Genomic DNA, 14,299 nt, shown 5'->3' with positions numbered 1-14,299 from the left:
TATCAAGTTCTCCTAACTACTCCGATGGCAGTAAAGGCGGCAGAAGAGAAAATTTGGATTCGCCTCACACTGCAAGATCATTATATTAGGGGAGTTGGAGTAATTTGAAGTTATGAATTGATATATGTTGCTAGGCCCTAAGCCAAACAAAGGCTTGCGAGGATATACTGTATACTATGATTTGTTCTTGTTATAGTTTTGTTTCTAGTTTTATCAATATCCAGACCTAGTGTAAAGAATGGTCACAATATAGAAGCTTTAGCCAGACTATTTAATACTGTTACAGATGAAATATTTGATGTGTTTCAAATAATTACTAATGAATTGAAATTCCAGGTGAAGGTTTTGGGACAGTTTAGGCTGATCCTTAAGTATCTCACAGCTACACAGGGAAGTATGTGTAAAATAGTGAGACCTGTTTGCTGTAATTATATAGCTGATAATTTATCTGACCCAATATATGTACACTTAGAGAAAGTTAAGAAATTGAATGACAAGTTTAGGAAGATACATAATGATCCAGAGTATAATATTGATAGTAATGGATAGTCTACACGGTTGAATATGTCAAGCTGGTTCAAAGGAACAGAAGAATAGTTTTCAGGTATTTTCATGTTAATAGCTAAAGGATTGAAATTACTAGTCATCTACATGATTGTCAGGATATATGAATAATAAGGAAAATACTTACACTTGATTACTGTTCTAGGTTTAAAGCGTCTAAAGAAATGTCAAAGACAACTATGATCCTGCTACATGGACATACCCAGAATTTTTGTGCAATTTGAAAGACAAGAGAACCATTGCTTTGCAGAGACTTATGTGAACAATGTATGGAAATAATTGAAGGCTTTTGCAAGAATACAGATGAATAGAAGATACTAGGGATGAGCGGGTTCGGATTTCTGAAATCCGAACCCCCCCGAGCCCCCCCAATCCGAGGCCAATCCGAGTCAGGCTCGACTTTTCCCGCCTGGCTCGGATCTGAAATCGAGGCAAAACGTCATCATCCCGCCTTCCGGGTCTCGCGGGTTTTGGCTCCTATATAAGGTACCTGCGTCGGCGCCATTTTCTCACTCGGCTGTGGACAGTGAAGAGGGAGGGTGGGAGTTAGGGCTGGCTGGGCTGTGTAGTGTAGTGTAGTGTAGTGTAGTGCAGAGTAGTGTTGTGCTGTGCTGTGCTGCGCTGTGCTGCTGTTGTCCATAGGGGCTGTGTCCACTACTTCAAAGTCCATAGGGGCTGGCTGTGTTGTGCTGTGCTGCTGTTGTCCATAGGGGCTGTGTCCACTACTTCAAAGTCCATAGGGGCTGGCTGGACTGTGTTGTGCAGTCAGTTGTCCATAGGGGCTGTGTACACTCCAAAGTCCTGTGCAGTGTCCCAGTCCTAAAGGGGTGCTGTAGTGTTGTCCAGGGGGTGCTCTGTCCGTCAGGGGTGCTCCCCCCAAGTGCTAAAAAAAAATATTTTTTCTGTGTTTGTGAATTGTGTGCACTGTGGCTGCACGTGCATCAACAAAGGAGCAGCGCCAAGCGTGCGCCTGTGTCCCATTAGTAAAGGGCCGGCTGGCTTGTCCGTTAAAGGGTGCTGTAACCCCCAAAGTACACTCCAAACAAAAAAAATATATATTTTCTGTGTTTGTGAATTGTGTGCGCTGTAGCCGCATGTGCATCAACAAAGTAGTGCCAAGCGTGCGCCTGTGTCATAAGTAAAGGGCCGGCTGGCTTGACCGTTAAAGGGTGCTGTAACCCCCAAAGTACACTCCAAACCAAATAAAAAAATATTTTCTGTGTTTGTGAATTGTGTGCGCAGTAGCCGCACGTGCATCAACAAAGTAGTGCCAAGCGTGCGCCTGTGTTATAAGTAGGGGTGAGCGGGTTCGGATTTCTGAAATCCGAACCCCCCCGAGCCCCCCCGATCCGAGTCCGATCCGAATCAGGCTCGACTTTTCCCGCCTGACTCGGATCTGAAATCGAGGCAAAACGTCATCATCCCGCCTTCCGAGTCTCGCGGGTTTTGGATCCTATATAAGGTACCCACGTCGGCGCCATTTTCTCACTCGGCTGTGGACAGTGAAGAGGGAGGGTGGGAGTTAGGGCTGTGTAGTGTAGTGCTGCTGTTGTCCACTACTTCAAAGTCCATAGGGGCTGGCTGTGTTGTGCTGTGCTGCTGTTGTTAATAGGGGCTGTGTCCACTACTTCAAAGTCCATAGGGGCTGGCTGGACTGTGTTGTGCAGTCAGTTCTCCATAGGGGCTGTGTCCACTCCAAAGTCCTGTGCAGTGTCCCAGTCCTAAAGGAGTGCTGCAGTGTTGTCCAGGGGGTGCTCTGTCCATCAGGGGTGCTCCCCCCAAGTGCTAAAAAAATAATATATTTTCTGTGTTTGTGAATTGTGTGCGCAGTAGCCGCACGTGCATCAACAAAGTAGTGCCAAGCGTGCGCCTGTGTCATAAGTAAAGGGCCGGCTGGCTTGACCGTTAAGGGTGCTGTAACCCCCGAAAGTACACTCCAGTCCAAACCAAAAAAAAAATTATTTTCTGTGTTTGTGAATTGTGTGCGCAGTAGCCGCACGTGCATCAACAAAGTAGTGCCAAGCGTGCGCCTGTGTCATAAGTAAAGGGCCGGCTGGCTTGACCGTTAAGGGTGCTGTAACCCCCGAAAGTACACTCCAGTCCAAACCAAAAAAAAAATTATTTTCTGTGTTTGTGAATTGTGTGCGCAGTAGCCGCACGTGCATCAACAAAGTAGTGCCAAGCGTGCGCCTGTGTCATAAGTAAAGGGCCGGCTGGCTTGACCGTTAAGGGTGCTGTAACCCCCGAAAGTACACTCCAGTCCAAATCAAAAAAAAAATTATTTTCTGTGTTTGTGAATTGTGTGCGCAGTAGCCGCACGTGCATCAACAAAGTAGTGCCAAGCGTGCGCCTGTGTCATAAGTAAAGGGCCGGCTGGCTTGACCGTTAAGGGTGCTGTAACCCCCGAAAGTACACTCCAGTCCAAACCAAAAAAAAAATTATTTTCTGTTTGTGAATTGTGTGCGCAGTAGCCGCACGTGCATCAACAAAGTAGTGCCAAGCGTGCGCCTGTGTCATAAGTAAAGGGCCGGCTGGCTTGACCGTTAAGGGTGCTGTAACCCCCGAAAGTACACTCCAGTCCAAACCAAAAAAAAAATTATTTTCTGTGTTTGTGAATTGTGTGCGCAGTAGCCGCACGTGCATCAACAAAGTAGTGCCAAGCGTGCGCCTGTGTCATAAGTAAAGGGCCGGCTGGCTTGACCGTTAAGGGTGCTGTAACCCCCGAAAGTACACTCCAGTCCAAACCAAAAAAAAAATTATTTTCTGTGTTTGTGAATTGTGTGCGCAGTAGCCGCACGTGCATCAACAAAGTAGTGCCAAGCGTGCGCCTGTGTCATAAGTAAAGGGCCGGCTGGCTTGACCGTTAAGGGTGCTGTAACCCCCGAAAGTACACTCCAGTCCAAACCAAAAAAAATATTATTTTCTGTGTTTGTGAATTGTGTGCGCAGTAGCCGCACGTGCATCAACAAAGTAGTGCCAAGCGTGCGCCTGTGTCATAAGTAAAGGGCCGGCTGGCTTGACCGTTAAGGGTGCTGTAACCCCCGAAAGTACACTCCAGTCCAAACCAAAAAAAAAATTATTTTCTGTGTTTGTGAATTGTGTGCGCAGTAGCCGCACGTGCATCAACAAAGTAGTGCCAAGCGTGCGCCTGTGTCATAAGTAAAGGGCCGGCTGGCTTGACCGTTAAGGGTGCTGTAACCCCCGAAAGTACACTCCAGTCCAAACCAAAAAAAAAATTATTTTCTGTGTTTGTGAATTGTGTGCGCAGTAGCCGCACGTGCATCAACAAAGTAGTGCCAAGCGTGCGCCTGTGTCATAAGTAAAGGGCCGGCTGGCTTGACCGTTAAGGGTGCTGTAACCCCCGAAAGTACACTCCAGTCCAAACCAAAAAAAAAATTATTTTCTGTGTTTGTGAATTGTGTGCACTGTGGCTGCACGTGCATCAACAAAGGAGCAGTGCCAAGCGTGCGCCTGTGTCCCATAAGTAAAGAGCCGGCTGGCTCATTTCTTAAAGGGTGGTGTAACCCACAAAGTGCACTACTCTCCAGCAAAAATAAAATAATATTTTCTGTGTTTGTGTGCGCTTTAACCGCACGTATATATATCAATATAACATAAATGGAGGACCAAACTTTCTCCGATAAAAATAAAATAGGGAAAGATCAAGAACCACTTCCTCCTAGTGCTGTTGCTGCTGCTGGGAGTTGTTCATCATCCCAGAGAGGAAGTAGGAACATCACTACTTTTACTAAACAATTGACCCTCCAACAGTCCCTAGCGATGAGGATGAAGTACGACAGCAGTCATCCTGAAGCAAAACGTATAACTGAGGCCTTGACTGCTATGTTGGTGTTAGACGTGCGTCCGGTATCCGACATTAGTGCAGTGGGATTTAGACAATTGATGGAGGTAGTGTGTCCTCGGTTCCAAATCCCGTCTAGATTCCACCTGCATCCTCAAAGCAGCAGCGACAAGCGTGCGTCTGTCTGTTAAAGGGTGGTGACACCCTCAAAGTGTGCTACACAAACAATTAAAATATTGTTCTTTTTTTTTGGTCTTTGTGAAATGTGTGGGCTGTAGCCGCACCTGCATCCTTAAAGCAGCAGCGACAAGCGTGCGTCTGTCTGTTAAAGGGTGGTGACACCCTCAAAGTGTGCTACACAAACAATTAAAATATTGTTCTTTTTTTTCTGTCTTTGTGAATTGTGTGGGCTGTAGCCGCACCTGCATCCTTAAAGCAGCAGCGACAAGCATGCGTCTGTCTGTTAAAGGGTGGTGACACCCTCAAAGTGTGCTACACAAACAATTAAAATATTGTTCTTTTTTTTTTGGTCTTTGTGAAATGTGTGGGCTGTAGCCGCACCTGCATCCTTAAAGCAGCAGCGACAAGCATGCGTCTGTCTGTTAAAGGGTGGTGACACCCTCAAAGTGTGCTACACAAACAATTAAAATATTGTTCTTTTTTTTTTGGTCTTTGTGAAATGTGTGGGCTGTAGCCGCACCTGCATCCTTAAAGCAGCAGCGACAAGCGTGCGTCTGTCTGTTAAAGGGTGGTGACACCCTCAAAGTGTTCTACACAAACAATTAAAATATTGTTCTTTTTTTTTCGGTCTTTGTGAAATGTGTGGGCTGTAGCCGCACCTGCATCCTTAAAGCAGCAGCGACAAGCGTGCGTCTGTCTGTTAAAGGGTGGTGTAACTCTCAAAGTGCTCCAAAAAATAAAAAACTATTTTTTTAATGTGTTTGTGACTTGTGTGCGATGTAGCCGCACCTGCATCCTTAAAGCAGCAGCGACAAGCGTGCGTCTGTCTGTTAAAGGGTGGTGACACCCTCAAAGTGTGCTACACAAACAATAAAAATATTCTTCTTTTTTCTGTCTATGTGAATTGTGTGGGGTGTAGCCGCACCTGCATCCTTAAAGCAGCAGCGACAAGCGTGCGTCTGTCTGTTAAAGGGTGGTGACACCCTCAAAGTGTTCTACACAAACAATTAAAATATTGTTCTTTTTTTTTCGGTCTTTGTGAATTGTGTGGGCTGTAGCCGCACCTGCATCCTTAAAGCAGCAGCAACAAGCGTGCGTCTGTCTGTTAAAGGGTGGTGTAACTCTCAAAGTGTTCCAAAAAATAAAAAACTATTTTTTTAATGTGTTTGTGACTTGTGTGCGATGTAGCCACACTTGCATCCTCAAAGCAGCAGCGACAAGCGTGCGTCTGTCTGTTAAAGGGTGGTGACACCCTCAAAGTGTGCTACACAAACAATTAAAATATTGTTCTTTTTTTTTCTGTCTATGTGAATTGTGTGGGCTGTAGCCGCACCTGCATCCTTAAAGCAGCAGCGACAAGCATGCGTCTGTCTGTTAAACGGTGGTGACACCTCAAAGTGTTCTACACAAACAATTAAAATATTGTTCTTTTTTTTTTGGTCTTTGTGAAATGTGTGGGCTGTAGCCGCACCTGCATCCTTAAAGCAGCAGCGACAAGCGTGCGTCTGTCTGTTAAAGGGTGGTGACACCTCAAAGTGTTCTACACAAACAATTAAAATATTCTTCTTTTTTCTGTCTTTGTGAATTGTGTGGGCTGTAGCCGCACTTGCATCCTCAAAGCAGCAGCGACAAGCGTGCGTCTGTCTGTTAAAGGGTGGTGTAACCCTCAAAGTGTGCTACACAAACAATAAAAATATTCTTTTTTTTTTCTGTCTTTGTGAATTGTGTGGGCTGTAGCCGCACTTGAATCCTCAAAGCAGCAGCGACAAGCGTGCGTCTGTCTGTTAAAGGATTACATCGGTGACAGCATCCAAGTAGGCATGTCAGACAGTCCGTACCTGTACTGGCAGGAAAAAGAAGCAATTTGGAGGTCCCTGTACAAACTGGCTCTATTTTACCTGAGTTGCCCCCCCTCCAGTGTGTACTCCGAAAGAGTGTTTAGTGCAGCCGGGAACCTTGTCAGCGAAAGGCGTAGGAGGTTGCTTCCACAAAATGTGGAGAAGATGATGTTCATAAAATGAATTATCAACTCTTCCAGGGAGACCAGCCTCCAGAACGTACAGAGGGACCTGTGGTTCCAGCAGGGACGAATTAATACTCTGTGAGGATGAGGATGTACACACTGAAGAGGGTGAGGAATCGGTGGATGAGGAGGATGAGGATGACATCTTGCCTCCGTAGAGCCAGTTTGTGCAGGGACAGATAAATTGCCAGCTTGTTTTGTGGGGGCCCAAACGAACCAATCATTTCAGCCACAGTTGTGTGGCAGACCCTGGCGCTGAAATGATTGGTTTGTTAAAGTGTGCATGTCCTGTTTATACAACATAAGGGTGGGTGGGAGGGCCCAAGGACAATTCCATCTTGCACCTCTTTTTTTTCTTTGCATTATGTACAGTTTGGGGCCTAGTTTTTCAATGCCATCCTGTCTGCCACTGCAGTTTCACGCCTAGATGGGTCACGTGTTTGTGCCGCCCACTTGTGTCGCTTAGCATAGTCATCCAGCTACCTCGGTGCAACCTTTTGGACATAAAAACACTATTGTGAGGTGTGAGGTATTCAGAATAGATTGGAAATGAGTGGAAATTAAGGTTATTGAGGTTAATAATAGCATAGGAGCAGAAAAACCTACAAATTCTGTTATTTTAGCTGTTTTTATGCTTTTTTTCAAAAAAATACAGATCCAAAACACAAAACCCAGAACCCAAAACACGCAAGGGTGGTTTTGGCAAAACCAATCCAGATCCAAAACACGAAGAAAGATCCAGATCCAAAACCAAAACACAAAACACGAAAAGTGGCCGGTGCACACCCCTAGTTATAAGTAAAGGGCTGGCTGGCTTGACCGTTAAAGGTGCTGTAACCCCCAAAGTACACTCCAAACCAAATAAAAATATATTTTCTGTGTTTGTGAATTGTGTGAGCAGTAGCCGCACGTGCATCAACAAAGTAGTGCCAAGCGTGCGCCTGTGTCAAAAGTAAAGGGCCGGCTGGCTTGACCGTTAAAGGGTGCTGTAACCCCCAAAGTACACTACAAACCAAATAAAAAAATATTTTCTGTGTTTGTGAATTGTATGCGCAGTAGCCGCACGTGCATCAACAAAGTAGTGCCAAGCGTGCGCCTGTGTCATAAGTAAAGGGCCGGCTGGCTTGACCGTTAAAGGGTGCTGTAACCCCCAAAGGGCACTCCAAACAAAATAAAAAAATTTTTTTTTGTGTGTTTGTGAATTGTGTGCACAGTAGCCGCACCTGCATCAACAAAGTAGTGCCAAGCGTGCGCCTGTGTCCCATAAGTAAAGGGCCGGCTGGCTCATTTCTTAAAGGGTGGTGTAACCCACAAAGTGCACTACTCTCCAGCAAAAATAAAAAAATATTTTCTGCGTTTGTGTGCGCCTTAGCCGCACGTATATATCAATATAGCATAAATGGAGGACCAAACTTTCTCTGATAAAAATAAAATAGGGAAAGATCAAGAACCACTTCCTCCTAGTGCTGTTGCTGCTGCTGGGAGTTGTTCATCTTCCCAGAGAGGAAGTAGGAACACCACTACTTTTACTAAACAATTGACCCTCCAACAGTCCCTAGCGAGAAGGATGACTGCTATGTTGGTGTTAGACGTGCGTCCGGTATCCACCATTAGTGCAGTGGGATTTAGACAATTGATGGAGGTAGTGTGTCCCCGGTTCCAAATCCCGTCTAGATTCCATCTGCATCCTCAAAGCAGCAGCGACAAGCGTGCGTCTGTCTGTTAAAGGGTGGTGTAACCCTCAAAGTGCGCTCAACAAACAATAAAAAAATTCTTCTTTTTTTTCTGTCTTTGTGAAATGTGTAGGCTGTAGCCGCACCTGCATCCTTAAAACAGCAGCGACAAGCGTGCGTCTGTCTGTTAAAGGGTGGTGTAACCCTCAAAGTGCGCTCCACAAACAATAAAAAAATTCTTCTTTTTTTTCTGTCTTTGTGACATGTGTGGGCTGTAGCCGCTCCTGCATCCTTAAAGCAGCAGCGACAAGCATGCGTCTGTCTGTTAAAGGATTACATCGGTGACAGCATCCAAGTAGACATGTCAGACAGTCCGTACCTGTACTGGCAGGAAAAAGAGGCAATTTGGAGGTCCCTGTACAAACTGGCTCTATTTTACCTGAGTTGCCCCCCTCCAGTGTGTTCTCCGAAAGAGTGTTTAGTGCAGCCGGGAACCTTGTCAGCGAAAGGCGTAGGAGGTTGCTTCCACAAAATGTGGAGAAGATGATGTTCATAAAATGAATTATCAACTCTTCCAGGGAGACCAGCCTCCAGAACGTACAGAGGGACCTGTGATTGTGGATTCCAGCGGGGAAGAATTAATACTCTGTTAGGATGAGGATGTACACAACACTGAAGAGGGTGAGGAATCGGTGGATGAGGAGGATGAGGATGACATCTTGCCTCCATAGAGCCAGTTTGTGCAGGGACAGATTAATTGCCAGCTTGTTTTGTGGGGGCCCAAACGAACCAATCATTTCAGCCACAGTCGTGTGGCAGACCCTGGCGCTGAAATGTTTGGTTTGTTAAAGTGTGCATGTCCTGTTTATACATAAGGGTGGGTGGGAGGGCCCACGGAGAATTACATTTTGCTTCTTTTTTTTCTTTGAATTATGTACTGTTTGGGGCCTAGTTTTTCAAACTGCCATCCTGTCTGCCACTGCAGTGTCACTCCTAGATGGACCACGTGTTTGTGCCGCCCACTCGTATCTCTTAGCATAGTCATCCAGCTACCTCGGTGCAACCTTTTGGACATAAAAACACTATTGTGAGGTGTGAGGTGTTCAGAATAGACTGGAAATTAGTGGAAATTAAGGTTATTGAGGTTAATAATAGCATAGGAGCAGAAAAACACACAAATTCTGTGATTTTAGCTATTTTTATGGTTTTTAAAAAAAAAATACAGATCCAAAACACAAAACCCAGAACCCAAAACACGGAAGGGTGGTTTTGGCAAAACCAATCCAGATCCAAAACACGAAGAAAGATCCAGATCCAAAACCAAAACACAAAACACAAAAAGTGGCCGGTACACACCCCTAGAAGATACAGGACTATAGGAACTGAGGGACTCATCACCTATGTGGTCTTGAATGGGCACTGCCCCATGCAGCTACCTCGTTAGGAGGGATAACTTGTTGTGTGAAGTAGGGACCAGATACATAGGGGGTGTGCCATGGCTAGGTAAGCTAGAATGACAATAGTATGTAAAATTTGAATCTAAAGGAGGGAATATGTGGAATTGTAGAATCCATTTAGGAATAAGAATCCATTTTATATGCCATGTATGCATGGAGGGTATATGCACAGGACAGGATGGAGTTAATTCATTGTACAGACCCTGTCATGTGTGCACAGAAAAGCATATGTACATATATGGTAAGGTATGCGATTCCAATGTTTAGACAGCACTATAGTCTCACTGCAGATGATTGACAACAGATGTGACACTTGGAACCTATAAATAAGTCTGTCTGTTAAATAAGGTGAAGCAGAGAGATGGAGATGCTTGTGGTTACATATACATACAGTTGTGTCCCGTGTCTTCTTCTCTACACACATGATCATATGTAGCCTTTAGCAAACAAGACTCTGAGGGTGATCAATAAAGGACTGATTCACTGGCCATAGCTAGTGAGGAGATTTGACAGGGCTGCACAACCATACTTATTGCATGTTTTCCAGATCTCCTAGTAAGACATTTTAAAAGATCAACAGGGACTGAAGTGTGCCAGTTAATTAGAGACACTAATTAGGGGATCCTAATTTTGTATGGACCCTTATAATATGGGGCACTAATAGGGCAGACTGTGGTACCTGTGAGGGCTTCCTGCCGCGCCTAGAGCAGGCAGCAGCAGCCCCCCCAGTATTAGGATGGCGGCCGCACTCGGGGCAAAAGCCACGCCCCCTTCGCAGCCCCAATCACGGGCGCACAACGGCCCGCAGGCCGCTCATTGGGGTATATTTACTAAGCAGTGTTAGGAGACAGAGTGAAAAGTGATAAGGTGCCAGCCAATCAGCTCCTAACTGTTATCTCAAAGGCAGTGTTTGAAAAATGACAGCTGGGAGCTGATTGGCTGGCACCTTATCACTTTTCACTCTGTCTCCTAACACTGCTTAGTAAATAGACCCCATTGAACTAAACCAGCGGGGCAGCCACCGCTGTCTACCACTGATTAAACAAAATAGAGACGGAGCCAGCGGCAACATGCTGAGCCGTGCTCCGTGTCACAGCACAGACGGGGCCGAAGTTTCCTGCAGCGGCTGTGCTAAGGCGCGCGGCCGCGGCAGGCACCATGTGGAGGCAGCATCGGAGGCCGGCCGCCTCCGTACAGCAAAGATAAAGGGCAGGGCTGACAGCCGCGGCCATAGCTGCGGCCCTGCCCTACTGCGCAAGCGTTGCCTCAGGCCCTGTCCGCTATAAGTTCAGCGGCCTGCTCGGGGGGGGAGAAAGGCAGCACGGGAGCCTGCTGTTTTAGCTCAGCAACACACAGCGGGAAGTGTTAACAGGAGCGATGGGGGGACATTATGAAGGGCAATAGGGAGAGAACAGGAAGGAATCACAGTGGGATAGAACACTGAGGGAAAGCATGGAAGAATAAGTGAAAAGAATGAAAGTATAAGGGAAGAGAACAAAAGAATAGCAGGAGGGGAGAGAACAGGAGAAAGAGAAAAGGAGATTTATACAAGAGATTCACATCACACATTATACTTCTCTGTCCTGGAAAAAAACTGCAACAAAGAGGCAGATTTGCATACATCACTCGATTATATACTCTTAGACCACTCCCCATGAAACATTCATTGGCTGCATAAGACCAGCTATACTTAAAGGGGCAATAACCAACACGTTATTAAACTGGCAACACTCAAAACACTTGTGGTTTAATGTCCCTTAGGCTTAAATTGACAGCCTTCGGTTTTACTAATGACAAAGTCTTGTTTGGTTCTTTTGCTGTTTAATCCATGTATGAGACACCCTATGCTCTAGATGTAAACATGGGTTATTAAAATGGTGTGATGAAGATTAGTTAGGGTGTAGGAGACTCTTTTAGGGAGTATCTCCTATACATACCTGGTCCAGGGTGGCCTGACGCACATCACGCGTTTGGCCACTATGTGGCTCAAAGATGTTCTTTCCTTTACTGTATATGATGTGCTGCATCCCGCAGTCAGGACCACTAAAACATCGCTGGCAGCAGTGGGGTTTAGTGTCTAAATGGTCCATGAGATGGTGGGATGGACAGAGTGACTGTGAAGTCAGCTTTCTGATCCATTCTTATGTAGCAAAGGGGCTAAGGCTCAGGGTATCACTTGGGGATATGCGTTCCCCCGTAGTACGGATGTATGTTGCAGCTGGGCCGGTGGTCCATGGTTAGATGTTAAATGTGAGACCACTGCTGCAGGCTTGAACTTGATGTCTGTTAATGTTTAGGGGGTATATTTACTAAAGTGCGGATTTTTAGAAGTGGAGATGTTGCAACCAACCAATCAGATTCTTCTTAACATTTATCTAGCACCTTCTATAATATAGTAACTAGAATCTGATTGGTTGCTATGGGCAACAACTCCACTTTTAAAAACCTGCACTTTCGTAAATATACCCCATAGAGTGCAGTCTGTGGATGCTCCTACAATGTTTAAGCTTATGCCTTTGTCAAGGAAGTTACTGGGCTGTTGCAGATGTCCATGTTTTATCCTCCTCCTTGTCTTCCTATTGGATGGGCTATGGGGGTTGGGTTGGTGGTGGGCGTGTTTAGTACAATTCGGTTGGATTTGCATAATGTGAGTTGTGCTTAGCTGATTGGTTTTGTGGTGGAATAATGCAAACTAACTGATGTTGACTTGTTGACCAGTATCCACATACTGAATGAAACTCTGCCAACATTTACAATATCAACAATCAGACCATATTGATATTCTTGTGTCTTGAATGACAACATTATGAATGTCAATTTCGTAAATTGCACCCCATACAGGGAGGAGGGATCACATAGTGCATAACACATTCCATGAGTGGCAGAGGGGATGCATTGCTGTAAGGCCACACGCTCGCCACCTCAGTATTGGCAGTAGGATTTCTAGCTGAAGTCTGCGTTCCAAAATTTATAACTTACCAAGTATATATTAATCCATAGATGTTTCAGTAAAGGTCAGTGGCATAGTAACTGCTCATTCATAACATTCTTTGCGCAGACCTGCCATGTACTGGAGGAAAGAATGGAGGATGTGGAAATGTTTGCAGGAAACTGTTTCGTTTGTGTCCAGACATTCAAGCAAGAAAAAAAAAAAAAAGTCCTGCCAGAAATGTTGGGATGTATGAATGCCAACACTTGCAGCAAAATGCATTCCGCAACTTCCACAGATGGCTGTCTAACATTTTGCTGAGATGATTCCACTCTTTTTTTTATGCAGCATCAGTGTGTACACTATTCAGAGGCAAAACCCTGCTCCATTTATTAGTAATTATTAGAGATGTGCACCAGAGCCGTAACTAGACTTTTTGGTGCCCTGTGCCAGAGAGAGCATCGGCGCTCCTCCCCCATTTTTTAAATAGGGACATAAAACAGTGCACCTGAAAAAGGGCCATGGCCTCATTTCTAAAATAGTATAACATCAACTATCTAATGATACTACCCTTGAAATATATGATGTTTAATGGCTTTTAAGAATTTATAATAAACTTTACCCTAATTTTTTTGTATAAATCCCAAACCTTTTAAAGATTAATATGTGCCTTGTTTAGAGATGAAGGGAGCACTACTCTATAGTATTTATTTGGGTTAAGGTGAGATTCACCTATACTGAAGTATCACATTATAATCATAGATATAATTACATCATGGTGATAAACCACGTGCTATAACAGCATCACAATACATGTGAGAACCACTTTTTATAGTAGTTTTCACTGAACACTGCGAGCTGTATATTAACGTATGTCTGTGGATACATATGGTCTAACAATCACAACCCCTCCATACATGATTACATCATGTTATTATAGTCTCTAAATTTTCCCTATCAGATAACCACCAGCCAGAGCTGCTTTCATATATACTGTATATATACCCAACACACCACGTTAGTTATTTTGTTATGTCCCCTCTACAGAGATTCTTGAATTATGTCTATTGTATTGTCCACTGTTTGATATTAAAGTATTTCCACGGATGCCTTTGGATTATGGGCAAAAACAGAGACACATCCCAATTGCAAAATGGCAGAAACAGCATTACAACGGCACCATGAGAAGATGTCAATGGTGCTGATTCAGACCCGGTCGCAAGTGCTGAGCGCTCACAGCTGGGTCGATGGTGGCCCACAGCGCATGCGCACGATGGAGCCGGCTCCGTCGTGCGCAAGCCCGATACCCGGCTAGCGACTGGCACTCCATCGCTCCGGGTCTCGCACCAAAGGGGGCGAGCTGTCGATGTTGAGTGACAGCTCGCCCCCTTTGGTGGGCAGGCTTTGGAGGTGGCTGCCCAAACGGAGGCGCCTGCCTTTTGGGGGCCGCCCCACTGACATCACAAGTGATGTCAGTGAGAGCTTCCGGCTCTGTTGGAGCCGAAAGCTCTCTGGGGCTTGCGGCCACGAGACCCTACCACAAGGGTCTCGTCGCAAGCTCGATAACCGCGATGGTCTTGACCATCGCGACCATCATCATGGCCGCTCGCAATAGCTGTGGGTGGTCACCCACAGCTATGCGAGCGGCCAGGAGGCCGATTACAAAAAAAA

This window comes from Taudactylus pleione, unplaced genomic scaffold (genome assembly GCF_031769625.1).
Source record: "Taudactylus pleione unplaced genomic scaffold, aTauple2 ptg001370l, whole genome shotgun sequence".
NCBI lineage: Eukaryota > Metazoa > Chordata > Amphibia > Anura > Myobatrachidae > Taudactylus > Taudactylus pleione.
The sequence above is the reverse complement of the archived record's forward strand: the minus strand, read 5'-3'. Positions refer to the sequence as shown.